General features: G+C 44.9%; 1 protein-coding gene across 1 annotated transcript in view; it reads right to left on the bottom strand.

Moving 5' to 3' along the window:
• The window catches only part of LOC117363311, a 393068-nt gene extending 383146 nt beyond the window's left edge, over positions 1-9922 (bottom strand). The window contains exon 1 of the mRNA XM_033950808.1: positions 9638-9922. The gene's annotated coding sequence lies outside the window, so the exon portion shown is untranslated. The remainder of the gene's footprint in view (positions 1-9637) is intronic.
• Positions 9923-11791: the final 1869 nt, after the last annotated feature.

Consider the following 11791-nt stretch of genomic DNA (forward strand, 5'->3'; position numbering starts at 1 on the left):
TTAATTTGAACTCAAAAACAAGCACATCCATTGCATTGATTAACAATTCTATCTACTTTAGTTTCACTGTTGTCATAATTACCCATACATTGCTTAAAGAACTTTAAATAAATAACTCTCAAATATACTCCCTCTTTTATCAAACCACATTAGGGGTTTTTTTTATTATAGACCGTGGTAGAATAAATTCTGATGCTTATAAAAATTCTATGAGTCTTGAACTTTTACCGCCATGGCCTCCAATAAAAAACCTTAACACGACTTGATAAAAGGTGTTTAATTATTTGTTGGTTTTGCAATTTTATAATTTGAATTATAATGTGTTACGAAAAACATTTGCTCCATTTAGTGTGCCGAAGCTAAAAAAGTTTGATAGACGCTGATGTATACCCCAACTCTGGCATGAGCACACCTACTGCACAAAAATACTCAGCTGGCTTGCACCACATATACTTTTAGGCATAACCTAATTTTATAGAGTCCATTTATGTATGTAAAGCAGCTTTTTACATGTGATTATGGATTATAAAATGCTGATAAAATTAAGGGCTTGTGGTTCAGCAATTCTTTGATAAATATTATTTTCGCTATTCCATTAGATCAAAGTGATTCTGTAGAACATAAGAACATAAGCAATGCCTCTGCTGGGTCAGACCTGAGGTCCATCATGCCCAGCAGTCCGCTCACGCAGCGGTCCATCAGTTCCAGGACCTGTATAGTAGCCCTCTATCTATACCCTTCTATCCCCTTTTCCTTCAGAAAATTGTCCAATCCCTTCTTGAACTTCAATACCGTACCCTGTCCTATCACTCCCTCTGGAAGCGCGTTCCAGGTGTCCACCACCTGTTAAGTGAAGAAGAACTTCCTAGCATTGGTTCTGAATCTGTCCCCTTTTAATTTTTTGGAATGTCCTCTCGTTCTTGTAGTTGTCGAAAGTTTGAAGAATCTGTCCCTCTCCACTTTCTCTATGCTCTTCGTGATCTTATAAGTAAGAACATAAGAAGTTGCCTCCGCTGAGGCAGACCAGAGGTCCATCTCGCCCAGTGGTCCGCTCTATCATATCCCCTCTAAGTCTCCGCTTCTCCAGTAGAAAAATCCTGCTGAAGTCTGGAAGTAATCTTGGACACTATACTCACTGCTCATTCAGTTACGAAAGAGCAGAAACTCCAAAATACACCACGCTGTGACATCGGTGACCAGAAAAACCATCGTGAATGTCAGGTCCAGAAGAAATACATCCTATAGTGGTTCAAAAGGAGCCTCATCAAGGCTCATCTCCCCTGCCGTGATCCACCCTCCCCCCCCCCCCCCAATGATCAGGGCAGGAGGGAGCCCAAGCTTTCTTGCCCCAGCAGCACCCCGACTATGTTCGGGGCAAGAGGGAACCCAAGCCCTCTTGCCCCAGCGGCACCCCGACTATATTTGGGGCAAGAGGGAGCCCAAGCCCTCTTGCCCTAGTGGCACCCTGACTACGTTCGGGGCATGAGGGAACCCAAGCCCTCTTGCCCCAGTGGCACCCCGACTACGTTTGGGGCAGGAGGGAGCCCAAGCCCTCCTGCCCTGCAATCCCCAAACCCCCCCCAGGCCGAATTCACTGGGGCCAGGAGGGAGCCCAAGCCCTCCTGGCCCGGCGATCTCCCCCCTCCCCCCACCACACGATACAGCCAGGAGGGAGCCCAAGCCCATATTTTAGTGGGGGGTGGGGGTTACAAGGGGTTGCGGGCCAGAAGGGCTTGGGCTCCCTCCTGGTCAGATCGTGTGGTGGGGGAGGGAGGGGGGGAGATTGCTGGGCCAGGAGGGCTTGGGCTCCTTCCTGGCCCCAACTAATTCAGCCCAGGGGGGGGGGGGTTGGGGATCGCAGGGCAAGAGGGCTTGGGTTCCCTCTTGCCCCGAACATAGTCGGGGTGCCATTGGGGCAAGAGGGCTTGGGCTCCCTCTTGCCCCAATATCATTGGGTGAGGGGCAGGGGGTGGATTCTGTACCCGGTGGTTTTTGACAGACACCGGTTACAGAATCCAGCTTTTAGGCGAAGGACTGGCTCTTCCTTCGCCTACAAGCCCTTGTTTTGGACGTTTGGGGCTTAGGCTTTTTTTAGTTTGATTATATGGTATAAGTTTAGATGTAGTGGTGGTCGGGGCGTTTAAACAGCTGAACGTAGAGGCAGGCCATTATCAAAAAAACCTCCTTTTGGACGTTTTTTTTTATAATGGACATTTACCCTGCTTCTACTTTCAACGTTTAAGGCCTTAGGCCAAAAGGGGACTTCGACGTTTTTTTGAATTATGCCCCTCCATGCTTTTAGAAGTTTTACTTTTGGATAAGGCTAAGGGGTCCTATTATCAAGACGAGCTAGCAGGGTTAGTGTGTCGGACATTTCATTACGCGCTAACCCCCATGGCCGGCTAAAAAACTAATGCTTGCTCAATGCAGGCATTAGCGGCTAGCGCGACAGGTGGTTTAACATGCGGTATTATGCGCGTTAAACCCCTACCGCAGCTTGATAAAAGGACCCCTAAGTCTTGACCTGAAAAGGTTTTTCCTTTTTTCTTATTTTAGTGATTACTAACCTGGGTTCAGAAGTTATGAATGTAATATCTGCTGTTTGCCTGGTTTTTTCCTTCTCTCCAAGATGTGGGCTAGAATTGTGTATGGATTTCTTTAATGATTTATGACTGCCATGATTTGTATTGGTAATGTTTTCTTGGTTATTTGAGTTGTGGCATGATTTTATTTTTCTATATTGCTTTAATGATTTTTGATTGTATATGAAGAAATCTTAATAAAAATTTTAAAAAAAATTTATAAAAGAAGAGAGATTCCCGTCAAGGGCACATGGTCACTCTGGCTCAGGGGATCGCGTCCAAGGAGGCTGCCTGAGCCCCAGAACCTGCAGATAAACCCAGGCTAAGAGAGCTGGACAATCCAAGAGAATTCTAATCTGTTGATGAAGGTTCCATCTACTCACCCTGAGAAGAAACACATGACCCTGTCTGGAGACAATGAGAAGCCCTATAAAATCCAGAGACTGGGAGGATACCCCACTTCTCTTCCTGAACTTGCCCACACCTGCAGAAGAGACACTACCATCCCCACCATGCCTTCATACACCCAACGAGATAGAGCCTGTAGCACCCGCTGTCCCAGGAAGGGTGGACATAGACCCCCTATTGAAAGAAAACCACCTCAACTACAATCACTTTGACGAAATTGCAAGAGCAATCAAGAGGCCAGAGTTGTGAACTGGAAATGCTGATGCAGACCATGGAAATGCTGCAATGCTCAGGGTAGAATGAAGTATGGAGGTAAACCTATGGGATATCCAAGGACACTAGAAACTCCCCTGGAGACAGCAGCTAGCACAGTGTACTCCGTTGACATTAGGAAAAGAGGAATTCACAAGAAGTGGGTGACCAACCGTAGAACCAGAATATGTCTTCAAATCACGAGCCCTTCTGGCACGAGGAAGTAGAAAGCCTGCAAGTGAGAAAGTCACTAGGAGGAAAAATCTGAATATCTCTGACAACACCTGCGGGAGAAACAAACAGAATTACGATCCCCTCCCGACGGCCAGCGAAACAGATTCTCATGGAGCAACATAGGGCGGCATGCACCACACCTAAGAAAAGGTCATCCCGACCTATCCAGACAAGAATCCGGCCCTTGAAAGGACAGCCGCTGAAGGAGATCTTTGAGGCAGCGTCCTCATACAAAGACAGATCCAAAGAGTTTGGCACTCAGACTCTGCACCAGAACATGTATGAAGACTCAAATGAGATCAGAAAGGTTGCCCAGCACTGCAGCCATACCAACCCGCACCAGTGGAGAACAGGCATGAACTACCACAGAAAATGCAGTGCACAGGCCGGAATGACAGGCACGCACCATAAATGAAGTGGTCACCACCACTCGGCTACCTGAGGATGCTACAAATGAAAACTTTATATCATAACAGCCTCCTGCGATCCTGAGAGTCCTGAACTCCCCCACCCCCATCACTAGGGAGGGCTGTGCACTGGAAAACCTGTGCCACGGCAGAATCCACCTCTGGCTTTTCAGACCTGCTAAAAAGCAGGATTCAGGCAATAAAGCATAGACATAGCTTTTGCAGATCGGAAAAAAATGTCCGGGGATCACATCATTCCGAAACCAGACCCTGGAGCTGTGGACAGAATGAAAGTCACAGGAGAACAGACCAGGACTGAAGCCTGGAAAGTGGAAAATCCAATGGAGCTCTTTCAGAACATCAGCTATAAAGAGGCTGACAGAAGCCTGCTGAAAATGCAAAGAAGGATCAGCACCTCCAAATCTGGACGCTCAGGGAAGCCGAGGAGACCAGCCTCAGCCAAGGCATCAGCCAGATCCAAATTAAATACAGTAGCAGGAGATAGAAGAAACATAAAATCCGCTTGGCAACTACTGAAATCGAAATCTGGTCCGGCCAGACAAGAGAGGTGCCAAAGGGAAGCTTCACCACAGATGCCATAGACCAAAAATGCCCCAGCACGCCCACTGGCTCAAATGAGCAGGGTCTGAGGATAGACCATTCAGAGAAGCCAAATAAAATCCGGTAAAAAGGCCCACTCTGTAACAATTGCAGGGCACTGTTGAGGTACATTCAATGTATCAAAACAGTCCCCAGACTTGAACGCAGGCGAACCATGCCAGACTCCAGAACGGCCCTGGGTGACATTTTCTTTGGAAGGCATGGACCCAGGCCGGCTCCCCAGCCTAAGAGGACACGGATAAGGGAAGCCCAAAGATCCCGCTCCCCTCCCCAGTGCGCTACAGCACATGTTTCAAAATTGCTGATCCAGCATCCATCCGGCACAATCAATGTCCACATCTAATAGATTAGTGGCTGGAGAGTCCATCCCAATCAATGAGGCAGAATTTAAAGTTAGAAATAAAGATCGATTTTAAAATCCAAGATGGCCGCCATCACGAATTCGGGCCAAAAACAACAAAAATAAATTCCAAAATTAAAAATAGTGATTTGGGGTCTGGGGAGGAGGGGGACTGGAACCGTTCCCTCAGAAACTGTGAAAAACGGAGTTTAAAGCAAGTTACAAGTCTCCCCCAAAGTTCCCATAGGAAATAATGGAGGTACTCACAGTCTCTGTAGTTCCTTTACCTGTCAGCATTTTTAAAATAGCTCAGTGGAGAAAAAGGACTTTCTGCCTCAGAAACAGCTCCAAATTCACTGGAATTGAAGATCTTCAGACTGCTATCCAACCAAAGACTGACTACTCTCTCCGCCCCCACGGATCCTCTGCCATGTGGTTGGGGGTGGGAAAGGCAGCCTGTGCCTTGAAACCTGGGTGGGTTTCTGTCCAGCCGCACTCAGCCTGCACTAGAAACCTGTGACAGGGTCACCGGCCTGCCAACTCCACAGGAAGAGACCCCAGGTACTTCCAAAAGATGGCACACAGCAGGCTGGCCTCACAGATCCACCAGAGTTTCTCTGAGAAGCTGCAGTCCAACACTGCAGGACTGTGTCCTTTTCTCTGACAGCAGACCACCAGGGAAGGGTCTCAAGGCACTGAAGCCACTGATAAATACAGTTTAAGCAAAAAAAAAAAAAAAAAGAAACAGCAGAGCAACAGCAAAAGACTTCTGCTCTGAGTGCAGAATTGTTTAGTCCAGAGTTAGAGAGGTATAGAAGATAATCTAGGACCAATGGGAGAGGATAGGTGATCAGATCCAGTGTAACATTACACCAGATTGTGAAACAAGTCCATTTGAAATGATAGCAGCACTGCGTGGAAGGCTTTCTACAGGCTTTAATGATGGCCGACACTGGTGAATATAGTGCAAATTAATTTATTGGTTGGGAGAGAACTTCCACACTATGAGAGGTAATGAGCATAGATTGGGATGGAGGAAGGAACTTGTCTTGCCAGTTGAGGGGAAAGACTTCTGACTCCTGATGACTGGGAGTATAAAGTCTAGAACAGAAAAGAGTGGAAGCTTATGATTGTAGAGGGAAGCAGAGATTCACCGATCCGCATAGATCTGAGGTAAAGTGGTAGAGTTGAGTGGCCACTCATGTAGTTGTAGGAGTCTGCTCAACTTGTAAGCTAAGATAGGTAGGTTGCTTTCAGGAAAATGTTGCAAGGAATTGCCCAGGACCAGATTTGGATCGCTTCTTGGCACAGCAAGTGAATACCACCTTGCTTGTTCATGTAGTGCATAGCTACCTGGTTGTCTGTGCGCATGAGTATTATTTGATTGAGGAGATGATCTTGGAATATGTATAGAGCATTGCGGATTGCTCGAAGTTTGAGAAAATTGATATGGAGAGCTTTCAGGAGGACTCCAAGAGCCTTGGACATGGAGGCCATCGAGGTGGGCTCCCCATCCCAGCATAGAGGCATCAGTTGTCAATACCTTTTGATGTAGCAGCATCTGGAATAGAAGGCCCCTGGAGAGATTGGTTGGCTTTTGGAGATGTGAGGTCACTCTCAAATCATTGGGCTAGTAGCCTGGTGGCTTGACACCATTGGGTTGAAAGTGCCCATTGAGGTTCCCTAAGATATAGGCAGGACAATGGAATTACATGTACTGTAGAGGCCATGTGGCTGAGGACTCGCAACATTTGATCGTGCAATTATGCGCTGATGAGAGACCTTGTGGCATATTCGAATTAGAGTATCGGCCTTTGTTAAGGTAGGAAGGCATAAGTTTGAGACATGTTTGAGGGCTCCAATGAACTCTACAGTGGGTTCTAGATGGAATTTCTCGTAGTTGACTGTGAATCACAGTAGACAAACTGTTGCATTCATGGCTTGATGGGCTTCTTGAGATGCAGAGGCCTTGATCAACCAGTTGTCCAAGTAAGGGAACACATGAAAACTGAAGGAGTGCAGCTATTACTACTAAGCACTTTGTGAATGCTCTGGGTACTGATGCCAGACTAAATGGAAGCACTTTGTAATACTGAAAGTGTCATGTTCTCACTCAAAAGTGGAGGCATTTCCTGTGAGCAGGTAGGATGGAAATATGGGCATATGCTTCTTTGAGGTCTAAAGAACAGAGCCAGTCATTCTTCTCTAATAGCGGTAGTAAGGTTCCCAGAGAGACCATGCACAATTTTCGCTTCACCAAGTATTTGTTGAGAGCTCGGAGAACTAGAATTGGACAGATGCCTCCAGTCTTTTAGGTATGAGGAAATATTTGGAGTAGAACCCTTGGCCCCTCTCCTGCAGAGGAACCTGTTCTACAACATTAAGGAGGAGGAGGGCTGAGAGCTCCTGGTGAAGGAGGGCCCTTTGCTGGGAGCTGAGAAGAGACTCTCTTGGTGGGTGGTTCGGAGGATTTTTCTGTAAATGAAGGGCATAGCCCTGACTTACCACCTGAAGGATCCAATGTTATTAGGGACCAGTATTGATGGTAATGGCAGTCAACTAGAGAATGACATAGTGACAAATTTGTCACTTTCCCTGCAGGATCTATCTCCATCCCTATCCTGCCCCAACAGTTCTGTCCTTTCCCTGCCCCATCTCTGCAAGCTCATCTGCACAGGCCTCAAACATTGGGTTGGAGATAGATTCTGAAGGGATGGGGTCAAACTTGTCTCTGTCATTCTCTAGTGATTTGGGGTCTACGCCTATGGGTAGAGTCTGGGGCAAAGATTGAGAAACCATGATCATGCTCTCTAGAAGGAAGTCAAATAGACTGCTGCTGTTTGGACTGAAGTGATACAGAAGTTTTCTGCTGCCTCTGTTGTTGGGGCATCTTTGAGTCATTGGCCAAGTGGATGTAGAAGGCTGGCGATATCTGTCTCGAGTAGTAAGTGGAGCACTTGGAAGTTTTTGAGTATGTCCATTACGGCTGAGACTGATGAGATTTTGAGGAGGACAAGATAGTCTTGCAGTCAGTATGACTCTTGATTTTCTATGTGGCCTTCTTTATACAGGCTCCAAACAAATCATCCCCTATGCCAGGTATGTTAGAGAGATGGTCTTGAATGTTGGTGTCTAGATCTGAGATTCTTAGCCACACTTATCTTTACATGGCGATTGAGACTGCAGAGGTTTGAGAGATAGTATCAAAAGCATCAAATGTAGAGCACACCATGTACTTCTGATGTCGCTCCTGTCACGGTTCACTGCTGGATCATCAGAGATTTAAAAGGTGGAGAGGGGGGAAGGAGATAATACTTCTTAAGGAGGAGGTAAAACTTCTTGGGATTTTCTTTTTTTCTTCAACCATATCTACCTGCAACTGCCAAAGACAAAACAGAAGTAACAGCTGTGCACAAAGGTAACAGCCGCTTCACAGTATATGTGTCCAAAGAAAATGAAAGAACCACTACACATCTGTGCATGTTGTTCTGTGCATAAATATTAGCCTTGTAAAAATTATGGCCCCCTTTTACAAAGTCATGGTAGCGATTCCCCTGCGGCAAATACAGCAAAGCTCATTCAATTCCTATGGGCATTGGTGCACTTGCCACAAAGAGAATCGCTAACATGGCTTTGTAAAAGGAGCCCTATACATATATATGCAAGAAAATTTTTGTGGAGTTAATAACAACACTCCAGTTCATGTGCAGATATGTGCTGGCATTTTCATTTTCTTCAGACACCCTTACCACAAAATCTTTCTGTCCATGTTTCTGGCAGGCTTTCCCTCATTTCATTAGCTTATGCATCACTGCAGAACATTTTCTTGCTAATCTCAAAGTAGAAGCTGCACACTCAACTATCAGTACATGGCTTTCTGCATTGACCTATCTGCTAAAAACAGGATTTACTGTGCATTGGAGACTTTTGATGGCTTTAAGTTTTATTGTATGTTTAAAAAAATCATGTATTAAACAGCTAATGCCTATGCTACAGAGTTAGTTGCAATAAACTTTTTCTTTTATTACTCGATTCTGTAAACTTGTTTGCAGAGTGCTGCAGGCTCTTCCAGACAGTTTTCACAATAATTCAAGGACAAGCATGCCCCATGAGCCTGTAAAAGAAGCACCACCGCTACTTAAACTGTGACAGCTTTTATGGCCCTTTATTATGTTTTATTCACTAGTCTTTTTTTATTCTTTTGCATTCCCTTGCAAAAGAAAAAAAAACCCTAAAGCTTTGTAGGCATTGTATCTGCTGTAAAGGAAAAAAAAACCCTCAGTGCTACCATTGGACTGGGAAAAAGCTGCCTGTACTGTAGTTATGACTTCAAATTAAAAACAAAAAACACCTGCAGACAGTGTAGGGCAACTCTGTGAAGTTGTGTCTCCTTTCCCTTTTAAAATTCTCCAATACTATTATAAACCAGAGTTTGGCAACGAATTTATGTGACAGCTATGAAGTTAGTATTAAAGCACTCAATAGCCCTTAGCATTTTAAATGCCTGCAAGGGCTATCCACTCTGCAATTTGCCACACAGCGATGAATGGACGCACACTACAACGCCTCTCTGCGTGAGGAGGGAGGCGATTTCAAGCTCCCCCGCCTCCGCCTCCATGAATTATTGAGTGCCGCCGAGGCCAGAGAGAAGCAGTCCAGGGTGAGGAGATTCTTAGGGAGGGGAGGTGAAGTCGCGAAAAATTCAAGAATGAAGTTGGGGGGGGGGGGGGGAAGAAAGAGAGAGAGAAAAGGCAATATGATCAATACGAGTTCTTTTGTTCGACCTTGCTTACCTCCGCGGGAGACCATCTGCTCCCTGTCAATGGATCACCTGCTTGTCTGGAGGGTTGCTATGGCAACCGGTAGGCGGCGGGATTAAGAAGCGTGTTTCTGTGTTTGAGGGAGGGAGAGGGGGGGGGGTTGAGGTGACTTGAAGAATGGGGATTGGCTGATAGGAGGCCTCGCGAGCGCGCTCTCTGTCTCTCACTGAGATGAGAAAGGGAGTGAGCGAAAACGGGCGTCTTTTCTCGCGCATACCGATGTTTTTAAAAGCCCTTAGGCGGGAGACGACTTCTGTGAAGGACGCATGCGGATGACTTAAAGCTTGCCCTACTGCTGCCGCGAGACCCTTTAAGGGGGGAAGAGGACTGGAAAGTGTTCACTTTTTTTTTTTTTTTAATATTATTACTAATTTAAGGGGGACGGGGCGTTGCTAAATTGGCAATTGTTGGCCCCTGTTTTGGCAGCCTGAGAGTTGCGGTGAGGAACTGTTTCTTTCCTCTTTTGAATTTTATTGACACAAAAGGCCTCATTGTTGTTACACAAGGGCCCCTGGGCTTATTACATTCCAGTTATTTTACATTTTGTTTTAATTATATGAGCATTTTCAACAACTTGGCCATCCACAGGTTGCTGGAGAACTGGAATAACCCTAAAGCAACCGGTTCAAAATCTCTCATTCAGACTTTACGCCTCATTTTAGTAAGTCCCTGTTGCTGATCTGATATATTTGTGAAAGAAAGCATAGGTCGTTCTGTAGAGCCAAATACCTCTTCTATGAATTAGTTTTACACTTGGTAGGTAGTTGTACTGTAAGCTGTATGCTTCCTGTTTTGTTAAGGCAGCATGGAACTACTGTATAAAAACTGAGTATAATTTGTTATAGCAACATAATAAATATTGACATATAAAGATCACAATTGCTCATCCAATCTGCCCAGCAAGGTTTTTAGGGTTGCTTGCAACTGCAGCTCCAAGCAGTGTAGCATGATGTTTGCACCTTGGTGGCACTGTGTTTAAGGTTATAACACTGGGACTTAAGGACTCAGATACATTGTGATACTATAGCTAATTAAACTCCTGTTGTCATCACCTAATAGTTAGTAGCCCTTGTCATTGTTACCTCTCTTCTATTTATACAATACATTGCCTATATTATGATCCCTTTGGACTTTTAGTAATTGATAATCCCCACAATAAATAAAAAGGAGATTTATGTTTTCCTTTCTTACATGAGGAGCTGAGTAAGGGTTTTATTGTGGGTAAATGGCTCATTTTACATCTTGCCACCAAGTTCTCAAATGCTTCATTTGAATCTTAGCATTCTGCTCCTTTCTCTTGTTTCAAGTCTTCTTCCACTTCCCCCTCTTTATCTATGTCTGCTCTTTGTTTTTCACACCTACCACTTTTCCTCTGTAAGGTATCGGTTCCTCCTGGGCTGGAGACATTCCATTGGTTGCAACTATATCTTCCCAATTTGCTGGTGCCCTCCTTATCATGGGTCTCCATTGATAACCAATATAAGGTCTTTTAGTTGCTACTGTGTTCATTCTTCTTCCTCTGATGATGAAGAAAACAAAACAACAATAGAAACTTAAGTTTCCCATTCCAGTGAAACTGACAAGAAACATTTTGCTTTTCTTTCAAAGATCTTAGTTTTTCATCAATTTCTTAAGATTTGTTTTCTTCTAAACTGTGTATCAAATCTGGCAAGCAAATCCCTAGACAGTGGGAAAGGCTGTGGCTAGCAATATCTATGCCAACCTATGTAATAGCAAAAATTGAAATACTTGGCTGACAATTAAGAAACTGATAATTGACATGTAGTTCATCATCGGGATATATCGATCAGTTCTCAAACTAGAGAGCACTTCTTTACTGAAGGCCCATTCTACAAACAGCACTTTGGATCAGATCACCTACCTAACACAGTGTTTTCCTTACTACTAAGCTTCTTTTTAGTGCAAAAGATATGAGTCTTGAACCAGGGGGTTATTCACCTCTGCTCTTGAGTTGCATCATCTACATCTTTTGGCTTTACCTCCCCTTTCTCTGCACTGTGCACTGCTTCTCAGTTTCTCCTTCTACTTGTGAGATGAAGCTGTCTTTCTGATCTGATCTGCTTTGTTTGTTATTTTCAGGCTTTTTAGTCTCAATTTAGAGGTAGA

This window comes from Geotrypetes seraphini, chromosome 7 (assembly GCF_902459505.1).
Source record: "Geotrypetes seraphini chromosome 7, aGeoSer1.1, whole genome shotgun sequence".
NCBI classification, from domain to species: Eukaryota; Metazoa; Chordata; class Amphibia; order Gymnophiona; family Dermophiidae; genus Geotrypetes; species Geotrypetes seraphini.